Genomic DNA, 16,779 nt, shown 5'->3' with positions numbered 1-16,779 from the left:
ACTGCTTATGGTCATCGGCACTTTGAAAAACTTTCTATAATATCTTGTTGGGTATCTTTGCAAATTGTGGTAAAATACATGCAACATAAAATTTGCCATATAAATCTTTTTTGAGACACAGAGAAATGTGTCTTGTGTTTTAAGAGCCTTTCCATGAAGTCCTGGCTGGTCTGGAACTTAATATATAAACTCCCCCCCCACACACACACACATAGACAAATTAAACAAAATTTTAAATTATAAAACATAGGCCAAAGAGATGGCTCAGTGACAAAGAGCACTTGATGCCCTTGCAGAGGACCTGAGTTCATTTCTCAGGACCCATATGGTGCCACATGACCATCTGTAACTCCAGTTCCAGAAGATGCAAAGCCAAAGACACTGCACACACATGGTGCACATACATATATGCAGGCAAGACTTTTATATACACAAAATTTTCTTAAATAAATCTTTAAAAAATTAAAAACCCCAAATAGCATAGTTAACCAGGCATGTGACGTGGGCTACATAGTAAGACCATATAAACACAAAACATAGAAACAAAAGTGATTATCAGATTGGATAAAAAAACAAAGATCAAATATATACTTTCTGTAAGACACAGACACACACACACAGAGACGTTGGTTCAGAGAGATGGCACAGTGGGTAAAGATGCTTGCCACCAAGCCTTGTGTTTGATCCCCAAATCCTACATAGGAGATAGGGAGAACTGACACCTGGAAGCTGCCCTCTGATCTCTACAGGCATGCTGTGGCTTATGCTCACATGTGGGCTAAATAAATTAAGTAGTACAAAAAGAAACCTACCTTAAATATGAAGCTACATACAGGTTACAATTTGAAAAGATGGCTAACACCAATTTTAAAGAAATCTCTAGAAAGGATATCAACATCAAAGCAGATTGCAGAACCAAGTATAGCGCACACCTGTAAAGCCGGCATTCAGGAAGGATGAGGCAGGAATGTCAAGCTACAGACTGGCCTGGGTATGTAGTGTGCACTGGTCTTAAAAGTCCCTAGTTCCAGGACAGGCTCCAAAGCTACAGAGAAACCCTGTCTCAAAAAAAAAATCAAAATAGATTTCAAACTACAGAATATCACCAAGGATCAAATTTAGAATGTTCTGAAACTGAATGGTCAACTCAAGAGAACATAAACTGAAAATTTTCAATATGATCATTTGTTTTCTGTTACTGCTTAACAGATTACTACAAACTGAGTGGATTAAAGCAGCCTGTTTTAGCCCGGCAGTGGTGGCACACCCTTAATCCCCACACTCGGAGACAGAGGCAGGCGGATCTTACTCAAAGTAAGAAAAAGAAATAAAATTAATTACAAATCACCAAAAATTACCAAATTCTAGTCGGTTTCATCAGGATAAAAGAGAAGACACATGGAAGAATGTTAGCATCATCCATTTGGAGCTTTGTGGCATCACCAGAAGCACTTCAATAAAACTCAGATGGCATCACAATGGACTGACTCTATAGACATTTGAAAATAAGGACAGCTGATTGATAAATTAGTGCTAATGAATATAAAACTGACAAATTAAAAAAATACCACAAACTGTCCAAGTTCGTTTAAAAAACTACAAGGGCCAGACAGTGGTGCTACCCCCCCCCCAAAAAAAACCCAAAATCTAATTGATGTAATTCAGCATATCAACAAACTTAAAAAAAAAACTTGGGGCTGGAGAGATTGCTCTGTGGTTGAGTAGCCTTGCTGTTCTTCAGGAAGACTTGAATTTTGTTCCAAGTATCCATCTCAAGAGACTCACATCCACCTGTGACTCCACCTTCATGGGAATGTAGCACCCTCTTCCGGTCTCTGCAGGCATCTGCACTCACATGTGCACAAACACATACACAGCTACACACATATGGTTTTTCGAGACAGGGTTTCTCTGTGTAGCCTTAGCAGTGCTGGCACTAGCTTTGTAGAGCAGGCTGGCCTCGAACTCACAAAGATCCACCGACCTCTGCCTCCCAAGTGCTGGGATTAAAGGCATGCTCCACCACTGCCTGGCCTTGTACACACACACACACACACACACACACACACACACACACATACACACGTGCCATATAATAAAGCATGGCATATCAAGTTGATATCAAGTTGTCTTAAGACTGGGCTAGGCAACCCAGCATTAGGAACAGGTTCCAAAAGCCAGCTAAAGCATTAGGAACAGCCCCGCTTCCACTACCAGGAGTCCCACAAGTAGACCAAGCCACAACCACCACACTTACGCAGGGGCCCAGACTGGTCCCATGCAGGTTCACTAGCCATCGGTTCATACTCTGTAAGTTCCCATGAGCAGGCCAGTTGCTTCTGTGGGTTCCCTTGTGATGACCCTGACTCCCCTGGCTTGTATAATCTTTCCCCTCTCTCCTCAACAAGATTCGCCAGGCTCAGCCCAGTGCTTGGCTGGGGTGGTCTCTGCATCTGCTTTGCTGGCACCCATGGGAAGCCTACCCCTTTCTGAACAAAGGCAGAGGAGACTGGGGGAAGAGAATGGGAGGAAGGAGGAGAGGAAGCTGCAGTCAGGAGGTAAAATAAATGAAAAATTTTAATTAGTAAAAAAAAATCATATAAAAATATCTATAGGTAGAGAAAAAGCATTTGACAAGTCAAGTTCATTCCTAAGGAAAGACATGGTGGCAAGGGCAACTTTAGCTGTGCTAGCAGGAGCAACCAGACAAGCCAGCCATGTTACATCCACAGTCCAGAGGCAAAGAGATACGAATACTGGTGTCTGCACTCGCTTTCTTATTCAGTCTAAGACTCAGTTCCATGAGATTGTGCTGAATATATCCAAGGCGAGGCTCCACTCCTCCGTTAAACCTCCCTAGAAACACCTTAACACATCCATCCAGAGATGTGAGTCCTACGTGACTCCAAGTTCATCCAAAATGGCAATAAAGATTAACCATTACACTGATAAACAAAATTAAAAAAAACTCCCTACAATTAAATATTACTTAATGTTAAAGCACTAAGTGGATTCCCTAAGAGTAAGAACAAGACATGAATATCCACTTCTACCCCCCCCCCATTCAACACTGTACTGCATGCAGGTTCTAGCACTACATTAAGGACAAAGAAATAAATAGCATGAAGATTTAAAGGGAGAAAGAGTGTTAGGGGTTAGCTAAGAGATGGAATGTTTACTGCGTGCGGTCCTGGCTTTCTACCCCAGCTTTTCAAAAAAGAAAAGAAGAAGAAGAGCAGACAAGAGAAGAGAGACAGGAAGGGGAGGGTGGAGGAGGGGATGGGAGGGTAAAAGAGGGAAGGAGAGAGAAGGGAAAGGGGAGGAGAGGGGAGGAGAAGGAATAAATGGCTGTTTTTTTTTCTTTTTAGATGGCATGCTAATTCATAATAGAATTCTGGCTAGAGTATCTAAAAGAAGATACTAGATCACGACTGGGTATGGAGGCACAGGCCTTTAATCCCAGCATTTTGGGAGGCAGAGACAGATGGACCTCTTTGAGTTCAAGGCCAGCCTGATCTACTAAGTGAGTTCCGGACTACCAGCCAAGGCTACACAGTGAGACCCTGTTTCATAAGAAAAATAACAAAAACCAGTCAAACAGACAAAAAATACTAGAGACCTAATAAGCAACCTTAAGTTATTTCAGGATAAGCCAGGCATAGAGCCACACACCTTTAATTACAGCACTCAGGAGGCAAAGGCAAGTACATTCTTCTGAGTTTAAGATAAGCTAGCCTATATATATATATATATATATATATATATATATGAATTCCAGATCAACCAGGGCTATATAAGAGCCTGTCTCAGAGAGAGGGTGGGATTTCAGGATAAAAGATTGATATGCAAATGAAAAGTTTGCTTCCATGCATACAGCAGACAACTGGAAATGTAATATTTTGTTTTTGTTATTTTTCAAAACAGGGTTTCTCTGTAGCTTTGGAGCCTGTCCTGGAACTAGCTCTGTAGACCAGGCTGGCCTCAAACTCACAGAGATTCTCCTGCCTCTGCCTCTCAAGTGCTGGGATTAAAGGCATGCACCACCCCCACCCGGCCAACAACTGGAAATGTAAATTTTAAAAGCAATATAATTTTAAACAGTGTAAAAATAATGAAAATACAAACAAATCTACAAGACATATACTCTGAAAGAGTAGTACAATTAAAGAAATATAGGTCAATTCATGGTTCAGATAACTTGATATTGTTTAATAATAATTGTGTCTTGTTTAGATAGGGCTACACAGTGAAGCCCTATGTAAAAAACAAAGAAAGAAATTGTGTCCAAATTGATTTAGAAATTCAATAGAATCCTGATGAAAACGCCAAAAAGCTTTCTTTTAAAACCTGTACTTAAGTGCAAAAGCATGAATAGCAAAACAATGAAAAAGCACAACAAAATCCCAGCTACTGGCTTCTAATGGCATTCTGTTACACAAAGGAAAGAGCCAGACAGCTGAACAAAAATGGCTCATTTTAGAGCAGGGACAGGAAATGTACAAGCTCTTATGACAGCTTGTGGGGCCAGAAAATAAGGAAGTGTCCAAACAAGCCAAGAAAGCCCACTTTGATGAGAGTTCCTGTCTCAAAGGGACATGAGAACCAGCGAAAAGCATTCCTAGCGATCAAAGGCAAAATAGTTTCAGCAACAAAATAGTGAAGTGTTAGATGATAATCCAACACAGAAAACAGATATTTATGAGTCCAAAGTGTTATAAATTAATAATTGAGTAACAATGGACGCATACCTTCCTAAGCCTGGATGGAGAGGGGAGGGAGGGCCTTGGATTTCCCACAGGGCAGGGTACCCTGCCCTCTCTTAGGACTGGAGGGGGAGGGGAGAGTGAGCGAAAGGGAAGTGGGAGGAGGGGAGGAAATGGAAATTTTGATTGGTATTATTTATAATGTAATAAAAATTATCAGAAAAAATAACTGAGTAACAAGATAGGGTACAAAACCTCACATTTTTAAAGAATCCCAAATAATTTATAGCAATAGTCAATCCTCACAGTTAGCATTATTGTCCATTCCTTGAGTACGAACTGTATAGACAGACATCCTTCCAAACAGTACAATATGGAAAATAAGGGGGAAAGAGTCAATTAACAGCGCATAAAGTTTGACAAAGTACTACCCAAGCCAGTGGTTAAGGACTCCATCAGCAGTGAGAAGTCAAGCTGATAACTGTATCTTGGATATAATATGATGAAAATGGCTTTCTGCCTCCATAGTCTTTCTAGAAACACTGAAATCTATTCATGAGGAAAACAACAGCCAGGGCAACACAAGCCTGCAATCCCAGGACTCTGGAAGCTAAAGCAAGAGAGAGGATCACATAGCCAAGGCCAATCTAGACTGCAAACCAAGTTCTAGCGAGCTCTACTGCGTAGTTCGACTCTATCTCAGAAACCAAAAGAACGCCACAGATACACTCCAATAAAGAGATAGTCTGCAAAATACCTGGTCAGTACTTCCAAAAGTGTCAAGGTCACTGAAAGCAAGGAAAGTCTGAGAGACTATCATAAACAAGAGGAATCTAAGGATAGCCAATATCTAAATGTAGTTGGCATTCTGGTTAAGAGTCTAAAACAGTGTGCCAATGCCTTTGGTCCCAGCACTTGAGAGGCAGAGGCAGGGGAATCTCTGTGAGTTTGAGGCCAGCCTGGGCTACATACAGATTTCTAAAACAGCCAGAGCTACATAATGAGACCCTGTCTCAGAAATAAATAAATAAAAATTTAAAATAAAAAATAAAGAAGTGAGGCATGGTTGTGCATACTGTTAATCCCAGCACTCAGGAGGCAGAGGCAAGTAAATCCCCATGAGTTCAAGGCCAGGCTGGTCTACAAAATAAGTTCCTGAACAGTCAGGACTGTTCTACAAAGAAACCCTATCTTGAAAAACCAAAAATCAAAAATAAATAAATTAATAAATAAAAGTGATGTTTAAAGAATCCAGAATAGAAAAAAAAGGATAAAAAAGACAAGAAAAGATATCTACTTTATTCCAATTCAAGTTTGTCCTGGATATCCTAACCAGTGCAACAAGACAAAGAAAAGAAATGAAAGCCACTCGTTTTGGAAAAGAAGAAATGACATGTATGGATGTGTATTGCTGGGGATAGAATCCACAGCCTTGTACATACTGGGCAAATACACTTTTACTAAGCTGTATCCCCAGCCCATTTTAAAATGTATTTTATGGGCTGGGGGGATTGCTCAGTGGTTCAAGTGCTTGCCATATACAATCATGAGAACCTTATTATTCAGATCCTCAAAAGCCACATAAATACTGGATGGATATGGTGCCTCCTAAAGTGTACCTCTATGCCTAGCAGAAAAAGATGTTTTTATTTTGAGACAGGGTCTCACTAAATTAGCCAAGCTGGCCTCGAACTTTAGAGAGACAGAGAGGAGAGAAAGAGGAGAGGGAGAGAGAGAGAAAGGAGAGGGAAAGGAGAGGAGAGGAGAGGAGAGGAGAGGAGAGAGAGAGAGAGAGAGAGAGAGAGAGAGAGAGAGAGAGAGAGAGAGAGAGAGGAGAGGAGAGGAGAGGAGAGGAGAGGAGAGGAGAGGAGAGGAGAGGAGAGGAGAGGAGAGGGAGGAGAGGAGAGGAGAGGAGAGGAGAGGAGAGGAGAGGAGAGGAGAGGAGAGGAGAGGAGAGGAGAGGAGAGGAGAGGAGAGGAGAGGAGAGGAGAGAGAGAGTATAGATGCCTGTGGAAGCCAGAGGCATCTGATTCTCTGTAGCTGGAATTACAGACAGCTATCAGCTGCCTGACTGAGTGCTGGCAGTTCCCCTAAAGGACAGCAAGTGCTTTTAATCACCAAGCCATATTTCCAGTCCCACTCTCATTCTTTTGAGACAAGGTTTTACTTTGCAGCTCTGGTTGATCTGACTCTGTGTAGCATGATCTGGTCCGAAATGCTCTGACCTTGAGTCAGTCTTTGTATCTCATCCTCAGTGTGCTGGGGCTCAGCATATCTTATTCTTTTCAAAACAGCTTGATATAGGATCCACATATCATATACTTTATTTATTTAACATAGACAGTTTAACTGGGCATGGTAGTGGTGCACACCCACAATCCCACCACTCCAAAGGCATCACACTGGTAGATGGTATATCTGTAATGCCAGCATTTGGGAGATGGAGGCAGGAAGATTAGAATTTCAAAGTCAGATTTGACAACATCCTGAGTTTGAGGCTAGCTTGTGCTATGTGAGACCCTATCTAGAATAAGTAAATTTCAGGAGAATTGACACTTTTTAATACTTCTCTAATTATTTAATCTTCTTTAAATTCTTTTTTAATTTCTCTATATATTGTTTTGTAGGATTATATAGACACAATTCCCACTGTATACAATCCAGCCTCAAGGATTTAATGATTTTAGTCTATTTCAAATGATAGTTGATAACATTTCTTTTCTTTTTTTTTCTTAGTTTTTTGAGACAAGGTTTTTCTATGTAGCCCTGAAACTTTCTCTGTTGGCAGCACTAGCCTCAAACTCACAGAAATCGGCCTGCCTATGTCTCCCAAGTGCCGGAATTAAAGTCATGCACCCCATCCTTGACTAAAATGTCATTTTTGCGATTCCTAACAATATTCTGCAGTGTCTAAACCAATCATCATCAAAGAGGCTTCCTCCAGAAGCTGAGGGGAGCAGATGCAGAGACCCACAGCCAAAGGGGCAGAACTCAGGAACCCTGCAGAAGAGAGTGAGGAAGGATTGTAGGAGCCAGAGGGGTTGATAGCATCAGAAGAACACAGCCCACAGAATCATCTAAGTGGGGCTCGTAGGGGCTCACAGAGACTGAAGCGACAATCATGAAGCCTGAATGGGTCTGTGCCGTGTTTGGTTGATATCCCTGCGAAGCCTGACCTTTTCTGAAGGGAAACAGAGGAGCAGTGGATCCAGGGGAAAGAAAAGGGGAGGGGAGGGAAATTGGAGGAGTGGAGGGAGGGAAGGCTATGATCGGGATGTATTGTATGAGAAAAGAATAAATGAAAAGAAAAATAGTAAAATTTCATTTCTGTTTTTGTTCTTGTTTTTATTCTTGATGTGTTAGTTTGTAGAAGAACAATGTTGTCAAGCTGCTCTGTAGGGCTTTCACATACATTCATATGCACACATAAACACACAAAATCAACTAATAAATTAATTTTTAAAAAGAAAAACAAATGTTAGTGAGAATGTGGGGAGAGGACAACCTTTACTTACTGTTGGTAGGAATGCAAAGTGGTACAGCCACTATGGAAATTAATAAGGAAATTCCTCAAAAGATTGAAAGTAGAGCTACCAAATGACCAGATAGTCCACTCCGGGATATGTACCTGAAAGACTCTAAGTCAACATACCACAGAACTAGTTACACAGCCTTGTTTACTGATGCAATATTCACAGTAGTGAAGCTATAAAACAAGCATGGATGTCCATCAGTAGATTAAAAAAAATATGTTCTAAGCACAATGGAATTTTATTCAGGTATATAAAAGGATAAAATCACAGCATTTGCAAAAATGGATGCAACGGGAGATCATTAAGTGAAATAAACCAAAAAACTAAATATAGCATGGTTTTCTCATATGTGAGATTTAATTCTTAATTTGTGTGAGGACCAGCGGCTGGATAAACAAAATGCGGCATAGCTATACAGTGGGAGAGTGTTCGTTCACTAATAAGAAATGAGGTACTCAGAGCCAAGATGTCTTCCGGGCCTGAGCTACTGCCAAGGGCTGTGCCTGGGTCTGTGGTCCAACTACAGCTGGAGTCTGAGTTAATGTCTGTGACGTGTGTCACCTCAGGGGACTGTGGGAACCATGCATCATAAAACCAGGGGGCCATGCTGAACCAGCCCCACCCTTCACTGACCAAGGGAAAGCTGTCTCTGCCTCTCGCTGGACACTGCAGCATGAGTGGCCCTGACCCTCACAGAGAGCTGTACCCTGCACTCGGGAGAGATGTCCCCAATAGGCAAGGGGGAACCAACCCGGATGGCATGGGCCTAGGGAGACTGGCTTTGCCCCCTCGCCTGAGGCAGGTGACCTGAGTGGTCCGAACTGACCAGCTCAGCTATCACGGAGGCCCACAGCCAAGCCTTAGGTTGGCCCAGCCTAACATCTATGATCTGCTGGAGTCTGTGAAGGAACTGCTCCTGAGCACTGAGCAACAACACCTGAAGGATCTCCATGGCCCAGGGCAACCGTGGGCTATCCCAGAGGATTTCCGGCAGGGACTCAGTGATGATGGTGTTCCAGGAAGCTGAGGCCTTGAACCAGACCAGTGACTCACTGCAATGAACATTTGCTAGTAATGCTGATTGGACAAAGGGTACATCATGTGACACACTGCTCCCAATGCCACCAGGATAAGTGGAGAGATGTTAGAGAGGTGGGAAGGAAGAAGCAGAGAGTTTCTGTTTTGTTCTTATTTTTGTTTGTTTGTTTGCTTGTTTGGTTTTTGCTTTGGCTTGACTTTTTAAATTTTCTTTTGGGGAGCCCTGCAGGGGTGAGGGGAGGTTGAGGGTGATGGTGGGGAGGTGCGGGAGGTGAGCAGAATTGTAGTGTATGATGTAAAATTTCCAAAGAATAAATTTAAAAAATTATGTTTAGGAAATAAAAAATAATACAAAGAGAAGAAAAAAAAGTGAGGTGCTGATACATGCTTATAAAATACATTATCCTTGAAAACTGTCAAGTCAAAGAAGCTATATGATTACATTTATATGAAATGTTCAGAAGACAAATCTATAAATAGATACGTGCTTGCCCAAAGTTGGGAAGAACAATGTAAGGTGATGAATATAGGGGACAAGGTTCTGTTCTACAGATTATTAAAAAAATACCTCCTGTAACTTACAACTGTACAATTCTGTGACCATACAAAGTGAAAAACAAAATACTGAATTGGAGCTGGAGAGATGACTCCGGGATTAAGAGCTCTTGCTGCTCTCGCAGAAGACCATGTTCAGATCCCTGCACCTACACAGTAGCTCACAACCATCTATAATTCTAGTTGCAGGGGAGCTGACAACCTCTTCTGACCTGCACAGGCACCAGGCACGCATGTGGTGTATATACATATATGCAAAATGTGGTGGTTTGAATAAGTATGGCCACCATAGACTCGTGTGTTTGAATGTTTGGCCCATAGGGAGCAGCACTATTAGGAGGTGTGGCCTTGGTGGAGTAGGTGAGGTCTCCTATGCTCAATCTATGCCCAGTGTGGAACACATATGTGAAACACAATCTTCTGCTGCCCATGGATCCAGATGTAGAACTCTCAGCTCCTTCTCCAGCACTATGTCTGCCTGCATCCACCATGTCCAGACAGGATGATAATGAACTTAACCTTTGAAACTGTAAGCCAATTCCAATTAAATGTTTTCCTTTAAAAGAGTTGGGGCGGTGGTGGTGCACACCTTTAATCCCAGCACTCGGGAGGCAGAGGCAGGCGGATCTCTGTGAGTCCGAGGCCACCCTGGTCTACAAGAGCTAGTTCCAGGACAGGAACCAAAAAGCTACAGAGAAACCCTGTCTCGAAAATCCAAAAAAAAAAAAAAAAGAGTTGGGGTGATCGTGGTCTTTCTTCACAGCAATAGGAACCCTAACTAAGACACAGGATCTAAAAGAATTTTCCCCTTTAATTGAAAATAAATTCTTTTCTCATATAATATATCCTAATTATAGTCTCGCCTCCCTCTACTCCCACTTCCTCCCCACCTCCCCTGCAATTGGATCCACCTCATTTCTGTCTCTCATTAGAAAAGAACAGGCCTCTAAGAGATAACAAAACATAAAAAATATAAAATAAAACAAAAATTATCACATCAAAGTTGGACAAGGTAACCCAACAGAAGGAAAAGAACCCAAGAGAAGACACAAGAAGCAGAGACCCACTTGTTCACAAATTCAGGAATCTTATAAAAGCTATAATATATTGCAGAGGACCTGGTGCAGAGCCATGTAGGGCCTGTGCTTCTTGCTTCAGTCTCTGGGAGTTCATATGAGTTTTGCTCGGTTGATATAGAGGACCTTGTTGTCCTGGTGTCCTCTATCCCTTCTGGCTCTCACACTCTTTCCACCTCCTCCTCTGCAACCCCCTGAGATCTGAAAGGAAGTGTTTCATGGAGACATCCCATTTAGAGATGCGTGTTTTAAGGTCTCTCTCAGTCTTTGCTTAATGTCTGACTGTGGGTCTCTGCATTTGTTCTCATCTGCTGCAGGAGGAATCTTCCCTGATAATGGCTGAATAAGGCACTGATCTATGAAGATAGCAGAATAGCATTAGGAGTCATTTTATCACTACTTGTTTGAAGTACAGTAGTATTTGGTTTTACTCTACATCTCTGAGCTATGCTTTCTGGTTCTTAGTCATCCAAGCAGTGTTGGGGATGATTTCCATTTCACAAAGTGGGCCTTAAGTCAAATCAGACACTGGTTGGTTATTCTAACAAGTTTTATACCTCCATTGCCCTAGCATATTTTTCAGGCAGGACAGACTGTAGATCAAAGGTTTTGTGGCTGGGTAGGAGTTTACGTTTCTCTTTTGGAAACCTGCAGAGTACCTTCCTGTACCAAAGACATGGGAACATAGGGGTGAGGGCTCTATGTAGGCACCAGCTCAATAACTCCATCTTCAATGAGTTGTGTAGCTGCTGTCTTCAGCAATGGGAACTTGATGTCTGTTTGTGTAAAGCAACCTAGCAACAGACTGAGTTGTTTGGAGATCTCCATAGGACTCCTTTGGCCATCAACTCAATTGGATTTAACCCATTCCCAGTACTGAAACTTTCTTTTGGTGATAGGAGATGGCCAATTGGGGTTTTGTCTCCCTTGCTACTTGGAAGCCTGATTAGGATCACCTTCATTTATTTTAGGAAGCTTCAGGGTTGAAGAAGTGGCTCAGTGGATAAGAGCCCTGGCTGTTCTTCCAGAGGACCTGGGTTCAATTCCCAGCAACCATAGGGCAGCTCACAACTATCTGTAACTCCAGTTCCAGGGGATCTGATACCCTCACACATACATACATGCATTCAAACTCTAATGAACAAAAAAATAAAAATTTAAAAATCATTAAAAGATATATAAAATATAAAGGAAGTTTACACTGCACTAGGTTTCCCTTCCACCCCTCAAATGTCCCTCAATTCAAGCAGTTTCTCTGCATATTCCCTCCCTCAACCCCAGCTGTCCTCCCCCTTCAAGGCCCTTCTGGCTTTTAGAGTCTCCATTGAGAAGTCGGGTGTCATTCTAATAGGTCTGCTTTTATATGTCACTTGGTATTTTCCCCTTAGAACTTTAAAATTCCTTCTTTGTTCTGTATGTCTAGTGTTTTGATTATTATGTGTCTAGGGGACTTTTCTTTCTAGCCCAGTCTATTTGGTGTTCTGTATGCTTCTTATATCTTCATAAGCATCTCCATCTTTATGTTAGGAAACTTTCATTCTATGTTTTTTTGTTGAGGATACTTTCTGGGCCTTTGAGCTGGGAATCTTCTCTTTTTTCTAGCCCTATTAATCTTGGGTTTGATCTTTACAGAGTGTCCCAGATTTCCTGGGTGTTTTGTGTCAGTAGCTTCTAAGATTAACATTTTCTTTGACCAAGGCGCCCATTTCTTCTCCATATCTTCAACACCTGAGATTCTCTCTTCTGTCTCTTCTATTCTGTCGGTGAAGTTTGTCTCTGTAGTTCCTGTTCAAATTCCTAATTTTTTCAATTCCAGAATTCCCTCAGTTCGGATTTTTGTTATTGATTGTATTCCCATTTTCAGGTCTTGAACAGTTTTATTTGTTTTCCTGGATTTTTTTAAGGGATTTATTCATTTCCTCTTTAATGACTTATGTCATATTCATAAAGGCTGGGTTTTTGTTTGTTTGTTTGCTTGTTTATCGAGACAGGGCTTCTCTGTAGCTTTGAAGCCTGTCCTGGAACTAGCTCTTGTAGACCAGGCTGGCCTCAAACTCACAGAGATCTGCCTACCTCTGCCTTCCAAGTGCTGGGATTAAAGGCATGCGCCACCACTGCCCAGCTCATAAAGGCTGCCTGCTGTGGTAGAATTGTTAGGCTCTAATGGAGATATATTGTCTTGGCTGTTACTGTGTTTTTACTCTGGCTTCCAGGCATCTGGGATTAGGACGATTATAGATATAGATGTTGATATCTGCTTTTGTCTTTGTTGGATAGGTGGTTTGTTCCTTGAGAATGTGATGGTTGTGTGTTCCAGGTAGGAAACTTTCTGTGGACTTGATAGGTGTGGCCACTGGTGGTTCCAGGTAAAATGTGTTTCTGGGTATTGGGAGGTGACACTGAGGGATGGGGATAGACTAGGGATGTGAAAGCTTTCACAGGAGGGAACGCAGAGTGTTCCACCAGGGTCGGCTTATTTAGTCTCCTTGGAACGGGTGTAGAGAGTGAAGAGGATGAGACTGGGGGATTATTGTATCTGGAGGAACAGAAGAGAGGGAAAGATCTACAGTCAGCCTACCTGCTTCCCTGAGGATTAGCAGGGAGGGCCTTTTGTAGTTGGGATCCGCCCACCCCACTCCCCTCCCCTCACCTGCTCAGCTGGTGTGTTTTCCTGGGGAATTCCTGCTGGTATTGGAGGCTAGGGAAATGGGGTGTGTTGGAGTAAGGAAGGTTGGAGGAGTGGCCCACTGAGGATGAAGTCTTAAAGGAAAGGGAGACCACAGCAGGTGTTCTGCTACAGAGTTGAGAATGCCACTGGGGGATTGGGTCTGGAGAAACAGGAGAGGTAATGATCTGCACCCAGCTTCCTTGCTTCCCTGGCAGGAGTCAATCTAAAAAAAATGTTTAAAGTATTGAGATGCACACTTAAACAGAATGAGCCACCAGGAGGTGGTGGTGCATGCCTTAAATCTCAGCACTCTGGAGGCAGAGGCAGGCAAATCTCTGTGAGTTCAGGCCAGCCTTGTCTGCAGAGTGAGTTCCAAAATAGCCAAGGCTACACAAAGAAATTCTGTCTCAAAAAAATCAAGAAGAAAAAAACGCAAAAAACCAAACAACAACAACAAAAAAAAACCATAATGAACTGATAATCACAATAAGCTGAATTCATAGCAAATTAAAATATCTCAATTGCAAAGCCAGGTGTGGTGGACATGCCTTTAATCCCCTCAGAGGCAGGTGGATCTCTGTGATTTTAAGGCCAGCCTGGTCTACAGAGAGAGTTCCAGGATAGCCAGGGCTACACAGAGAAACCCTGTCTCAAAAAAACAAACAAAATCCACACAATTATGCTACACTACAATTCTTGCCTCTGCCTGGGTCTTCTTTGTGAAACATAAGTCAAATGAAATTATAAATTTATTTGTGGGAGGTATACATGCATATTCACACACAATAATTTTTGTTATTTTCACTTGGTTGTGAATTTGCTTATAGTTTTATTCACTGGCAATCACTTCCATAACTCCTATACCCTATTATACATTTTACCTCTACAATTAAGTACTTAACTCTTGTGGTAGTTTGAGTGAGATGTCCCCCATAGGTTCAGATATCTGAACACTTGGGTCTCCAATGGAAGGTACTATTTGAAGAGTTTTAGGAAGTGCAGCCTTGCTGAAGGAAGTATATCACTGCAATGGGGTTTGAGAGTCTACAGCCTTGCCCTACTTCCAATTCACTTGGCTTCTGTTTGCATTAAAAGATCTGAGCTCCAGCTGGGTATGGTGGTTCTAGCCTTTAATACCAACACTCAAGAGGCAGAGGCAGTCAGATCACTGTATGAGGCCATCCTAGCCTACACAGTGAGTTTCAGGCTATCCAGGGCTATATAGCAAGACCCCCATCTTGAGAGCGAGAGGCGATCTTTCAGCTTCCTGTTCCTGTTTCCATTTCTTCCCTTTGTGCCGTGTTTCCCTGCTAGGATGGACTCTTATCCCTCTCGACCCATAAACTAAAATAAACACTTTCTTCCATAAGTTGCCTCTGACCAGGGCATTTTATCATACCAACAGGGAGGCGACTAACTCTCAAACTACAAAAATACAAGACAGAAATTTTAGTCTCACTCCACTATTGTCTCTACCCATGCCCTCGCTAGTCTTCTGGAGTTCACAGTAAGTAGCCTACTACCCAGTCACTTGATGAAGCCAGTAATTTCGGCTTAATCTTTCTCTTTCCTCCCACATTCTTTTGGTCGGTCCATTAGTGACTCTGTCCCCATAGCTGCCACCTTCTCTTGCTGTCTGCACAATAGCTTCCTGACTGATCTCTGAATCTTTTTACTTTTCTGGGGTGGGGAGGTCATTTGGTTTTTCAAGACAGGGTTTCTCTGTATAACAGAACCCTGGTTGTTCTGGAACATGAACTCACAAAGATCTGTCTGCCTCTGTCTCCTGAGTGCTGGGATTAAATAAAGGCCACCACGCCCAACTCTGTCTCTACTTCTGCTCCTGCCCATCTCCAGTCCATTCTACACACAGCAGGAAAATGATATTTATAAAACTTCAAATGTCATTCTCCTGCATAACTTAATATTCGTGACCCATTTTAAATTCTTTCATCATCTGTGAGGTCCTAAATGGTCTGTTATTCACAATGATGCAGCCACACTGTCCTTTCTGTTTTTGAAATACTGTAAGGTCTTCCTAACCCTGAGTGACTGTGTGTACATTGTTCATTCTGCCCGGAAAATTTTCCCCCATTCTTTGCAAAACTGGTTCCTTGTCATCCTTTAGGTTTTAGCTACAACATGGCCTTGCCATCCTTATAACTCCACATTAGAGGGGACTTGAAGGGCCAGGCATGGTGGAGCATGCCTTTAATCTCAGCATTTCGGAGGCAGAGGCAGGCGGATCTCTGAGTTTGTGGTCTAAAGAGTGAGTTTCAGGACAACCAAAGCTGCATAGAGAAACCCTTTCTCAAAAAAAGTCAATGTTTTCAAAAATGTTCTTATTCATATTATATATAAAATAGCATCTATCTATAAAAACATAATTTGAAGTGTCTTGAGAAGTGACAAGTAATTCAGAGAGGACAGACTAAACGTCTATTTTATTTTTATCTCCTTAATAATAGTCTCTTCACATCTTTTAAGTACATAATTGGATAGAAGACTAGCAACTGAAAAACTGATTGAAACAATTGTCATTATTATAGTTAACAATTATTGAACCTTTGATGTGTGTGTAGCCGGCTACTCTAAGAGTTTTTCACTTATTTTACTGTTTTATGTACATAATAATTCATTTAATTTCACAACTACCTAATGTAGTATTATCCCCACTTTTTTGAGAAACATCTCATGTTACTCAGGTTAGCCACAAAACTCACTATGTCGGCAAGGATGAGCTTCAACTCCTGGTCTTCACACCTTTCCACGTGCTACAATTATAGGCATGTTCCACCAATGCCTGACTGACTTTATTATTCCCATTTTAAAAATAAGAAAACAAAGACACCAAGGACCTAAATGGCTTAAGAAGTACCAATCTTGGATGAAAATCAGCAGGTAAAAGTGCTTTTCCCCAAACCTGACAACCTGAGTTCAACTCCTGGAACACACATGGTGGAAGGCGATCCAACTCCCACAAATTGCCCTCTGACTTCCACATACCCCTAACAAACAAGAAATAAATGTTTAAATATGTTAAAAACTACTTATCAAATTAATAAGTGACAGAACTAAATTTCAATCACAGATAATCTAACTTCACTATTCCCTTATTCTATAAGTTTACTGCAATACCACAGACCTGAAGTTGAGATAATCTGAATTAATATAAAGATGTTATAAATATAAAATGACAGAAAAGT

The sequence above is a fragment of the Microtus pennsylvanicus genome, chromosome X (assembly GCF_037038515.1).
Source record: "Microtus pennsylvanicus isolate mMicPen1 chromosome X, mMicPen1.hap1, whole genome shotgun sequence".
Classification (NCBI taxonomy): Eukaryota; Metazoa; Chordata; class Mammalia; order Rodentia; family Cricetidae; genus Microtus; species Microtus pennsylvanicus.
This window is presented reverse-complemented; position numbering follows the sequence as displayed.